General features: G+C 38.5%; 1 long non-coding RNA gene across 3 annotated transcripts in view; it reads right to left on the reverse strand.

Moving 5' to 3' along the window:
- LOC118522119 (uncharacterized) overlaps positions 1-12,568 on the reverse strand; it is a 262,228-nt gene that overhangs the window by 236,778 nt on the left and 12,882 nt on the right. For 2 of the 3 annotated variants that reach the window (XR_013445355.1, XR_013445356.1), the window contains exon 1: positions 7,555-7,645. The exons of the other annotated variant lie outside the window; for it this stretch is intronic. This is a non-coding gene — a long non-coding RNA (uncharacterized LOC118522119). Of the gene's footprint in view, positions 1-7,554; positions 7,646-12,568 lie in introns of those variants that run through there. 3 annotated transcript variants of the gene reach the window in all.

A 12,568-nucleotide genomic window follows, 5' to 3' on the forward strand; every position in this document is an offset into this window, starting at 1 on the left:
TATAAAGTTGGTCTGAAGAATGCCACAAGGACCTGAGGCCAAATCCAAACTTGCTCAGCTGGTCACACAGAGCAAACCTGACCTATCCTAGCTACCCAGGAGGTGTGCAGGGACTAGCATGGTCACCACTGCCATGCTAAAGTATGGCTTCCATGATGCTACCTCCTGGGAGGAAGCACTCCACTCTATGGAAACATGGTGTGTGGGGGAGTAAGCATTATTCCCAATCACCAACTCACATTTATGCCAAAAACCCTGTTCATACAGGAATAACACAGCAGTGTGCAACTCTAATGGTGCAAGGCAGTTCTTTGTGGTTCTCTTAAGTCATCTGTAACTTTGACCCTGTCTCCTACCATGCTCTTTGCCCTTCGTTCTGCTCCAGTCACACTGGTCTACTTGTTCCTCCACTGTGCGAAGCATGTGTCAAACATTCCAGCACAAACTTCAGCTCTTATACATCCTCTGGTACAATGTCATTTGTCCAGAAATCCCTGACTTCACTCAGATCTCTGCTCAGATGATACGCTCCCTGACCATGCACTGTTGTGCCTCTCATCCCACCATCCACTAGGTTCCCACCCTGATTTACTTTTCTTACAGCACTTGCCACAACCTGCCATTTTCGATATGTATCTGCTTCCTGTCTCTCTCCCTTTCCCCACTAAAACACAGGGTCCTCGAGAACAGAAACCTTGTCTAATTGTTCAGTGCTCCACCCCCAGGGCCTCGAATACTGCCTTGTTCATTGTAGGCACTCGATAAAAGTTTGTTAAATAAATACTTTCAATAGCTTTGTTTCCTTGCTTTCTCTCCATTTGACTCTCATCAACTTCTCCTGTAACTCTTAAACCCACCATTTTTTCTGTTTTCTTGCTTTATCCATTATTTCTTTGACTAAGTAGTAAGCCCATCACTGTCACTAACCACTCTGCTGGCCTGTGGAGCCAAAAGTTCGCTAAACTTTTAAAACAAGTACTAAACACCTGCTATACATGACAGTTTTGGGTGCCACAGGAAACACAAACCATGGGAGGGAGCCTGGCACTGACCTTTGGAAGAAAAGGAGGAGAAAGTGGTCACGCCAACACTTTCACGTGAGGACACATGAGATCCATAGCATCCTGAAGAGCAGCGTTATGAGAGGGCACAAGTGGGGAGAAGATTCTGCCTGTGGAGGTTATGAAAACCCATCTGAAAGACAGAGTGTTTGAAAAGAAACTAGAAAAACAGGCAAGTGTTACACAGGCAGGATTAGAGGGGGAAAGGATCTGGTAGAATTATGAGAAAACAAATAGCAGACGTATTCAACTAAAAGGGTTGGAGCCAGGGTAGAGGGGGAGGTGAGTAAGTTAACCAACCTGAGTCATAGTGAATCAACTGTAACATGACGAAATGATAGCACCAAAACTTCGTGATGGTCGGACTATGCTCGTAGTGGTAACCCTTGACGGCATTAAGAAAAATCAGAGAGGGGAACTTTGGAGGTGAGAAATGGTTACTTTCTGTCATCTAGAGTTTGAGATTTCTGGAAAAGACCTCAGAGTGTAGGAAAGCCTTGCTCCTGGCTGTGTGGCTTCATGGCTTTGCTCTGTGTCCCCCTAGGAATTCTATAAGCCAAATAATATCATTTATCACATAATTTCTCCTCATGGAGTAGCCAGAGTGTACTCTGTTGATTGTCACTATGACTTTTGGGCAATAAAAAGCCATCAAGCAAAGGTTTTCCTACTTTATTTCTTACAGACTTCAACTAATTCTATTAGGTGGGATAATATGAAATTGACGTTTTTATAGGTCAAAAACAGTTAAATACTGGCAGTTTTATGTTAAGGCTATGATGCACATACTCTGGAGCCAAAGAAACCTGGGTTTAAACTCTGTCTCAGAATTTACTGGCTGTGTGATTTATACTCTCTAAGCCTCAGTTTCCCCAACTATAAAATAGCAACAGTGACCTGAGTGTTTTATATATGGTGAGAGGATTAAGTGAAAAGCTAAATGTGAAGCACTCAGCACAACAGCACTTTACCGTTCTTCCCTCCTACTGCAGGGGACACCATGCCCCTCCTTACCTTCCAGGTTACCTTTGCTTTTCTCTCCTTCTTTCATGATCATTTCTTCCTTAATATTCTCTCCCTCCCACACCTTCCATCAATTTCTTCCCACTCTCTGCAATTATGTTCTGGTCTTCAATATCAGGATAAAACCTTACTAGACTCCTGCTATAGCCTGAAAGCTTGTGTCCTGCCAAAATTCATGTTTAAAACTAATCCCCAGTGTGATGGCATTTGGAGATGGGGTCTTTGGAAGGTGATGAGGTCATGAGGGTAGAGCCCTCATGAATGGAATTGGTGCTCTTATAAAAGAGGTCCCAGAGAGCTCCTTGGTCCCTCTGCCACATGCAGACATAGCGGAAAGACAGCCATCTATGAACCAAGAAGCAGGCCCTCACCAGATGTCAAATCTATGGGCACCTTGATCTTGGATTTCTCAGCCTCCAGAACGGTGAGAAATAGATTTCTGTTTCTTAAGTCACCCCACCTATAATATTCTGTAATAGGAGCCCAAACTAAGTTCACTCCATCAGCCCCTTCTGGCCATACTGAGGTTTTCCTCATTCCTTATTCTTTTAACACATGTTAGTAAGTGTGTCACTTATAATCTCTGATTCTGCTTCCTCAGGTCCACCCTATCTGCATTTCCTGAAGTAGAATAATTGTCTCACAGTTCTACCAAAATGTTCATCTCAAACATTACCAGTAACCTCAAAATGGACAAATATGGTGATTATTTTCCAAAGTGTAGTTCTTTGATTTCTTTGCATTATCTGAAACTGGCAACCACCTACTCTGTCATAAAACCCCTCCAAGATCTCAAGCCTTTAAATCCTCATAGGTAGCTCTTCCAACTTACATAGGCGAAGTACCAATTTTCACTGCTCCTCCTTCTCGATGTCTCTCATACCTGATTCCCCATGCCCCCGCCACTCTTCGTCTATTTAAATAATTAGATCAGCCTTTACCTATATATAAAATTTGTCACCAAAGGAAAAGGATACATGAGTAAATCATTTTTTTCCAATTAAACTAGCAGATGGAAGAGGGTAATGGGTAACTCAGTGACAACAGGGATTGTTCAGAACAGCTGGGTTCGAGTTCTTGGAAACTAGTTCTCTTGAAGGAATTGCTCCATTCATTTTAAAGTAGGCAGAATTCATCTATCTGACTCGGGATCCATGGCTGTGAGGCTCTCGCTGGGCACATGCCTGACCATCAGAGATTGCAGGGAGCACACAGGGAAGGAGGTGAGCTGTTTCAGGAAAAGGAAAACTACAAAGAAGATGTGATTAGTTGACTTCCCCAGCTGAAGCCTTGTCAGTGCCATATGCAATGCCCTACCTATCTCAGCTGAGCACTTGAAAAATCAATCTGGGGGGCCTTAGATAAGTTTGATAGTGGCCGCTAGCCTTTCTTTTTATACTCATTCTTCTCAAATAATTTCTAAGTTTTACAACATAAGACATGTTTTCCCCAAAACATGTTTTCCATAAACTCTTTAAACTGTCTAGTCTTTTTTTTTTTTTTTTAATTTTTTTTTTAAGATTTTTATTTATTTATTTGAGAGAGAGAGAGAGCGCAAGAGGGGGTAGGGTTAGAGGGAGAAGCAGACTCCCCGCCGAGCAGGGAGCCCGATGCGGGACTCGATCCCGGGACTCCGGGATCATGACCTGAGCCGAAGGCAGTCGCTTAACCAACTGAGCCACCCAGGCGCCCCTGTCTAGTCTTTTTATTAAATAAATTTCCTATTATCTTAAGTTTAAATTTTCATATATATTTTCCAAATATATATTTATTTTCAGTGCTTTCATCAGAAACACCCAGGAGGATTTCATTTTTATTTGTTTGAACAAATCAGATAAATGTTAGTACTATAAGATGGAATAGGGACACTTATTTTAAGATTTCTAGAGTTTTTTAATTTGAAGATAATATATTCAGATTTTATTTTGGCGACAGTGGTTCTCATTAGAGCACATTTCTGTCTTTTTTCTTTCTCTTAATATAAGTGATCTCTCTTTATTCTATGTTCAAGAGTCTTTCCATCTTTCATAATAAAGAACCACAAATCTTTTCTCCAATCTGCAAGACTGAAAGTTTTGGAAAGTACTTTTCTTTCCTGTTAAAGTAGAATTTTTCATCTCTGGAAAGAAAATGAAATAAGAACCAATAGAAAATGAGGCTAAAATCCCCTTGTCAGAAATGACTGAAGGCTACAGAGAAAGTGAACAAGGAAAAAGAGAAACAAACATTCAAACGAATATAAATGGATGGAGCCAGACTGCAAGGAGAAGCAAATAGGTCTCTAAGGAAAAATGGCAAAAGAGCAAATGTTGAGAAAGTACACAAAAACCCCTCTGCTCAGCTATTCTTACTTCACTGCACTTTCTGTCATGGTCTTGGTAAACTTGAAAGAACTCTTTTACTTATTTAATTCATGTAAACTTCCCCTGACCACTAGAGCTCCATTCTCCCTTTTAAGAAGGCAAAGTAAATAAATAAATACATGGCATGGCCCACCCCAGGATGGGGCGCTCCTTGGAGGAATGGAGAAGGCACTCAGCCTTAAGCGAAGAGGCCTAGGTTCTGGTCCCTGGACTATTTCCCAAAAAAAGTGTTTCCTTCAAAAAATTAAGAAAAACAATACATCGTCATCACAACCCCCATGGAAAAATGTACCAAATAAGTTACACCAGCAAGAGATGGATGCTAAGAAGATGTCAGCACAGTGAATGGGTTTAAGAGGCCAGGGCATGAGCTAGCTGTCCATAAAGACATTAAACCAAACTCGGGACCCAGCACATAAGTGTTCTGTAAATATTTACTAAATGAGCAAGTGAATGAATGGATGAATGAATGAACGAATCTGTTGATAGACAATGCCAGCCTGACCAGTAGCAGAAAGAGAAGCTTAAACTGTTTGTTATTCTATTTATACATATTAATATATTTTATGTGATTTTTCTATATATATTTCATAGATATATTTTATATAATACATATATTTGTGACTCATACGCAAACATAAAATGAACATGGGTTAGAGATTTTATTTAACTCATCAATTCACGAGGAATCCAGTAAGATATACAAAACCAATTCAAAGGGGAATCTGAAGAATAAACATATATGTGGGCAATCAAGAATGCTGAAATGAATTTGCTAAAAGATGTAAAACTAATAAATATCTGCATGATAAGCACCAATTAAAACTCCACTGAATAAAATTAGTTTGCATCTTTATGGACAAAAATTATATTCATTACCATCAGTTTTATACAACTTACAGAGTTATGAAGTAGCTCAAAGACAAGGAAAGATACAAATTCATGGATTGAGAAAAACCCTAGAAGAGTACTCTAGACATCTTCAAGCTTCCATTGAAAGAACACCCTACTTTTGTGTTCATTTATTTTTTTTTTTACAAATTTTCTTAATATAATAGAGATAAGAATTATTTTCTGCCTCTTTATCTTTTTATTGAACTCTTCTTCTAAAACTCCAACCCCTCATGGACTCAACTATCTGCTTTCCCCTTGTCTGCACCTGAGAAAATCCCATAATGATGAAGACTATAAATTCATAACGACCACCAGCAACTGAACCACTGATACAGCCTTCTGGAATTTACTGCATTTCTATGGTCATTTCACTGTCCCACTCTATATAACATCTATGTCAAATATTTTCCTCTCTCATAAAATCTCTGATCATGGTAATCTTCAAAAGATTTAGCTACCAGTAAAAAATGGGCATCCACTGATCAGAAAAGAGGTCATAGGTAGCACTGGGGCCAGACAGAGCTATCCTCTAGATCCTGGATCTTGGGAAGGTCTAGAGGTCCTGCATAAAAGTAGGGCACAGGAATAGAGCAAATGGGGACTCAACACAATTTAGGAGTATTTCCATATTTTAACCACCTATATGGCCATATTTCTCCATGTCTCCAATTCACTCATTCCACCACCCCCTGCTCCGATCTCCAACAAAGGACCTCACTTCCAACTTCACAGGGAAAATTAAAGCCACCAGAAATCCCTTAGCTTTCAACTAACAAATCTATCCTCCTACTGCATTTACCCCATCCTCTCCTCATTCCTGGATGTAGAAAGAAATCTGTAATACACACGGACAGTGTATCTGACATGTATTACAAACAGGATATCAGAAGAAAAAAAAAGACAAGATTGAGCTAAAATTGTACAGTAATACAGAGAGAAGGTAGGGACACTGAACGGAAGTCAATACCACCGATGAGTTTATTTTATGTTTCATGAAAACTACAGGACAGTGTGAACAAGAATGATCAAATATACATGACTTCTGTAAGAGGCTCCTTCGAGGAAGATTTGCTGTGTATCACTTCAAAAGGTTGAAAGAGTCACTTCCAGCATGAGGGTATTAGGGAACCTGATTATAAATTCAACTGAAAAGAACCCAAGGGACATTTGCAATATATCAAATCCCTAAATATATAAATTTTATGTGTGCTTCAGACCGGGAAAGAAATTGAATTTATTTTAAGGATAGCACAAAGGTACAAAGGACCAGTAATGCTAGGAAAACTTTTTGTACTTGCACTTAGAAGACAAGGATAAAAATTCTGTTTATTTCTTTAGGAATAGGAAAGACATTCATGTACCACAAGTGAGTCTAGATGACACTGCAAATAAACAGACCTACAAGACGCAATGGACTCGGCACTGGGCTCAGCATTCTCTAATAGGAACTGAAGAAATGAAACTTTTGGTATGGAACACTGAACGTTGGCACCTTGAAGACAGATTTTATATTTTAACCAGTAGTTCTTAAGCTTGAGCTTACATCGGGGCACCTGGGTGCCTCAGTCGGTTAAGCGTCTGACTCTTGATTTTGGCTCAGGTCATGATCTCATGGTCATGACGTCAAGCCCTACATCAGGCTCCACTTAAGAGTCTCTCTCTCATCGGAGGGGGAGAGGAACCATGAGAGACGATGGACTCTGAAAAACAAACTGAGGGTTCTAGAGGGGAGGCAGGTGGGGGGATGGGTTAGCCTGGTGATGGGTATTAAAGAGGGCACGTTCTGCATGGAGCACTGGGTGTTATACGCAAACAATGAATAATGGAACACTACATCAAAAACTAATGATGTAATGTATGGTGATTAACATAACATAATAAAAAAAAAAAAAGAGTCTCTCTCTCCATTTCCCTCTGCCCCTCCCCACCCCTCCTCTCTAAAATAAATAAAATCTTTGGGGTGCCTAGGTGGCCCAGTCAGTTAAGCATCGGACTCTTGGTTTTGGCTCAGGTCGTGATCTCACAGTGGTGGGATCAAGCCCCGCGTGGGGCTCCAAGCTGAGTTCAGAGTCCATTTCAGATTCTCTCTCCCTCTGCCCCTCCCCCACTTGCACTTATGTGCACATGCTCTATCTCTAAAATAAATAAATAAAATCTTTAAAAAAAATAAAATAAATAAAATGAAATCTTTAAAAAAAAACACTTGAGCTTACATCAGAGTTTTCTGGAGGCCTTGATAAAATAGATTGCTGGGCCCCACTCCCAGGTTTCCTAGTCCAATAGTTCTGAGACTCAGTCTGAGAATTTCCATTTCTACAAGTTCTATAAGATGATATTAACATGGCGGTTCAAGGGCAATATTTTGAGAACCTCTGGTTTGTATATCTGGAAGTATATCTGAAGTATATCTGAAAGTATATCTAAAAAAATGAAAGAAACCAATGGGAAAATACTGGAGTTAATGAAGGGGAAACAGATAAATGGCAAGTTTAAAAAAAATAATCCTGGTGAAATAATTCTTAGGAGCTTTTGACCAAATATAATGTTAATGAAGTCAGTACATCACAGGTGAAGACAGTAAACTTGCCTTTCTCAGTCCTTTTGCCATATTTTTCCAGACATCACATCATTCGTTTTATAGTCTGTGCCCCACTTGCTTGGCTTTTGTGGCTTTTGCCATTTCCCTGATATTTCTCTTTCTCTTCATACCACCGTCATTCGATTAATTGCTACTTGTTCTAGCCCTCTTTTTCCTCTGTTCTTGAAACTCCTCTCCATACAGCAAGCTGTTCTGACTGGCATCAGTGAGTCGCTGACTCCCCTAGATTTTTTCTGTTGTTTTGGTTCTACCCCCAGCTGATTTCAACTTCATGAAGATTAGGCTAACTAAAAGTCAACACTCTAAAATCAGACAACTAAAGTAACATAAATGGGATAGGCTCACATCAGAATGTGCCCCATCTTATTTGTGTAGGGTCCACAGAGTCCACCCACACAGTATTTACATGACTGGCTCACCTCCTGGCCAGAGAAATCTGAAGAACAGTGAATCTTGACCAGCCTCCTGCATGAGGTGGTAATGGATAAGGTGCCCATTTGGGGATCTAAGATTACAAAAAAGAGAGAAGGCATTGTAGCTGTTTGTTTGTTTGTTTTTGAGAAGAGTTAACAAAAGAATAAAGGTAAATAGGTTTATGAAATTTTAAATAATGAGTTGGAAAACAAAGCTATATAGAAGCTGCACAACCAAAAATTCATTGGTGCTTCTGTCACCTGATTCAGAATGCAGTAAATTGTATTGGGAAAGGGAACAGTGGGAGGAAGAAGGATAAGAAATTAATACAGCATAAATACATCTGAAATAGCAAAGCTCATCAGTTATTTTTAAGATTCAAATGGTACGTTCAAGTGTTAGAAAAGTGTTTTCCAGCCACTTGAAACTGATTTCTCAAAGACTGTATTCCTAGACCATATAACCTCTTCCCCTACCCCCAAAAAAGAAATAAACCAGTTTCTAACAGCTTTTAAGTGTTGTTTTCTGTGATGCTCAGTCTAAGTGTTCCAGAAGATATTTTGTAGATATGATAAAAAGCCCGGTGATGGGTATTAAGGAGGGCACGTACTGCATGGAGCACTGGGTGTTATATGAAAACAATGGATCGTGGATCACCACACCAAAAACCAATGATGTATTGTATGGTGACTAACATAACGTAATAAAATTTTTTTAAAAAAAATTCTATAATCAGTTGACTTTAAACAAAGATTATTTTTGAATATCTGAGTGGTTCCAACTCAATCAGCTGATAGACTTTAAGATTAGAACTGATGCTTTCCTGAGAAGGAAATACTACCTGTGGACTGCAGCTTCACTTGGGCCTGAGAGTCCCAGCAACCCTTCCTGCTGGCCTGTCTTGTGGATTTCAGGTTTGCCGAGCCAGCCCTCATAATCACATAAGCCAATCACAATGCCATGTAATAAATCTCCTGATACATATCTCCTGCTGGCTCTGTTTCTCTGGTTGAATCCTGACTGATTCATTTTCCTTTGTAACCATTCATTATGTCACAAGTCTGCCTCCTGCTCATGTCCACAGGCTAGCTTCTTAGATACACCACCTCAGGAGTAAACCAGAATGAATAGACCAGAAAGGCACAACCTGGTAACCATTAAGAGTTAGTGGAGAACTCCCCCTGCTTGTGTTCCCTCTCTCGCTGTGTCTCTCTCTGTCAAATAAATAAATAAAATCTTAAAAAAAAAAAAAAAAAGAGCGGAGAATTTCTGTTTAAGGGCAGTGGTCCTAGCCCAATTTCTTTATTAAGTGAGCAAAAAATTTTTATAATAGAGGAAAATTAAATGTTCTAATAGGGGAAAAAATCAGAGGTCATAGCCCAATTTCCCAATTAAGTGAGCAAATAATTTTTTATAGAGGAAAATATTAATTTTTTTTACTTGGATAATACTCATAAGCCAGGAAAAAAAATTTTAACTACACAATCTGTGGCATATATGGAACCATACTGGAAAAAGATTTCTTGAAATTGGAAGTGATTGCCAGTAAATGAGTAGATAAGATGCCTAGATCTCCAGCCACCACAAAATCAGATTAATAATTATAACTAACATTAGAGCATTTACAATGTGCCAGGTGCCTTTTAAGTACTTTGTAAATTGCAACTCAACTGGCAACACTCCAGTGAAGTAGGTAGTAGAATTATCATTTTACAGGTATAGAAAAGTGAGCCAAAAACAATTAAGCAATTTGCTCCAAACCACTCTGACAGTTAGTGGCAGAATCAAAAGTGAACCTAGAATCTGGCCTTAGAATCTGCATTCTCAATCCGATATTACCTCATGAGTCCTAGAAGCAGCAGTTGGCAGAACGTTTAGAATCTACCATGAACTTCATTAAGCAGAATGCCAGCATGAAGAGTGGCATGAGTAGAGGAACCCATCTTTAGTCTCATTTCCCCCTGGAGTAAATGGTATGCTAAATGAGGTCATAGCTCCTAAGCAGGCACTGTGCCAGACAGAGAAGGGTGCTACCAGGTAACTCCAGGCTACTGTGACAAATAAGAAAATGAAATCCTTTTTTTCACATGAGAATGTATCAGTCATCCATTCCTCTTCATGGTATTAGCCCACCTAAGTATTTCCTCAATATATTCACTTAGTTCCATCTCCATTACAAGCCCAATCCAAGCTACAATCATGTCTTTTCTGGATGGATGCAAGAGCATTCTAAAGTGGTCTCCCCCTATCCACTTGGCCTCTGCAATCTGTCCTCCACAATGGAAGCTACAGTGGGCCTTTAAAACACAAATATAAGTACACTATTCACCCACCTCATATTCATCAATGGCTTTCTAGTGCTTTTGGATTATTCTCAGTGTCCCCAATGTGGCCGCACGGTCCTGCATGATCAGGCTCCTCCTATCTCTCTAGACTCTTCTCTATGTTCACTACACTCTGAACAATACTTTCCTGTCAGTTCAATTGACCAGTAACCCAGTAAGTTTTTGTAACTGTTACTGGTAATTACTGGTAATTAAGATTTGGTGTAATTATTTGATATATGACTTCCCCAGGAGCTTGTAAAGGGTATGAGAGCAAGGATCCATCATCATATTCATCATCATATCCTCAGTGTTCAGCAGGGTCAAATACAGAGCTGGCCCTTAATAAATATATGTTGAACAGATAAGTTCTTTGCTAGAATAATGAAGTGTGTAGACACAGAAGTGCTTCTGCACCTTTTTCCAAAACAGACAAAATCAAACCATCAGAAAATATACACCTCTACTTTCCCCTTTATCTGGAACCAAAGGAATGAAAGGAACAATTTCTGACAGAACACAGTTTAACTTTAAATACTAGACATAAAAGACATGCATCTGTGAAGATGATAAATGACAAAAATTACTAGACAATAGAAACATTTTCGTAGTTTAAAAGAAAGTGAACAATTTAGGGAATCCTAACAAATAACTGCAATGTACTGTGACAAGTACTGTAACGTTTGAAAAAAGTAATTTACTCATGTTTTCAATTGTATTTGCATGCATGAAAAAGAAATAATATAAGTTAGGAAAGATTGTTTTCAGATGAAAATCAAGGGAGATAAATTTTACTGGAGGTAGTAAAGTGAAATTAATTAGGTGACACTAAAACAGGCCAATGAACTAGAGGATGTGTTTGACCACTCTCCCAGAATACAGAGGGAAATTACAGGGATAAATAAAATGAATGAAACACTAGCAACATGCGAGATGTCCAGAGTATAAAGTACTGGAGGAGGAGAGAAGGGCTGGGTGAGAAGTAAGAATCAGGTAAATAATGGAAGAAAATATTCCTAATCTGAAAGAAAAAACATAGACATTAGGTTTCAGATTGAAAGGGTCCATTTAGTGCCCTTATACATTTAATTATAAAAAAAAAAAAAAACAACTAAAGAACTGCATCTCTACAGATTTTCAACAAAGTTTTAAATTTTAAGTAGAAAAGTGTCTCTCAAGGACAGCAAAAAAAAAAAAAAAATTAACTACACAGAAAAAAATGCAATGTAATCAGTAAAATGTCAGGTTCTGTTTAAGTAGTTGGACCACCACCATTATTGTGAAATTTAAAGGAAATGCAAATGAACCTTAAAATAAAAATTCATACCTAGAAAAGGAACTAGTAACAAAAATCTAGATCTAATAGCTCATGTTAGTTGAAACAAGTTAAGATGGCAAAAAAGACAGAGAGAAAAATATTTTAAGCCAACAGGCCTGGGTTCAAATTCTGACACTGCCAATTACAAGCTTTGTTCTCTAAAGCAAGAGACTTAATGTCAAGGAATCTATTTTCTCATCAAAAAATGGAGATGTTAATATCTACAGGGCTGCTGCAAATATTAAATAACATATGCAAAGCACTCAGCTTGCTACCTGGAACATAGCAGGCACTCAAGTTGAGAAAAAAAATGCTAAATTTTTAATATGGAGAGAGGAGTATGAGTTCATATAACCATTAGAAGAAAAGAAATGTCAAGTAAAAATAGAAAATTGCAAAGAAAATCTAAACAACAGAAAAATAAAAGGGAAACAAGAAAACATTTAAAAATCAGAAGGCTGAATAAAATAGGAAAGGTATATATAAAACCAAATTATCAGAAAAACGATGATAAATTATAAACTCAATAGCCCCAATTAAAGTAGAAGATTTTATATATTATGTTATTTCTT

Source organism: Halichoerus grypus, chromosome 2 (genome assembly GCF_964656455.1).
Source record: "Halichoerus grypus chromosome 2, mHalGry1.hap1.1, whole genome shotgun sequence".
Taxonomy (NCBI): Eukaryota; Metazoa; Chordata; class Mammalia; order Carnivora; family Phocidae; genus Halichoerus; species Halichoerus grypus.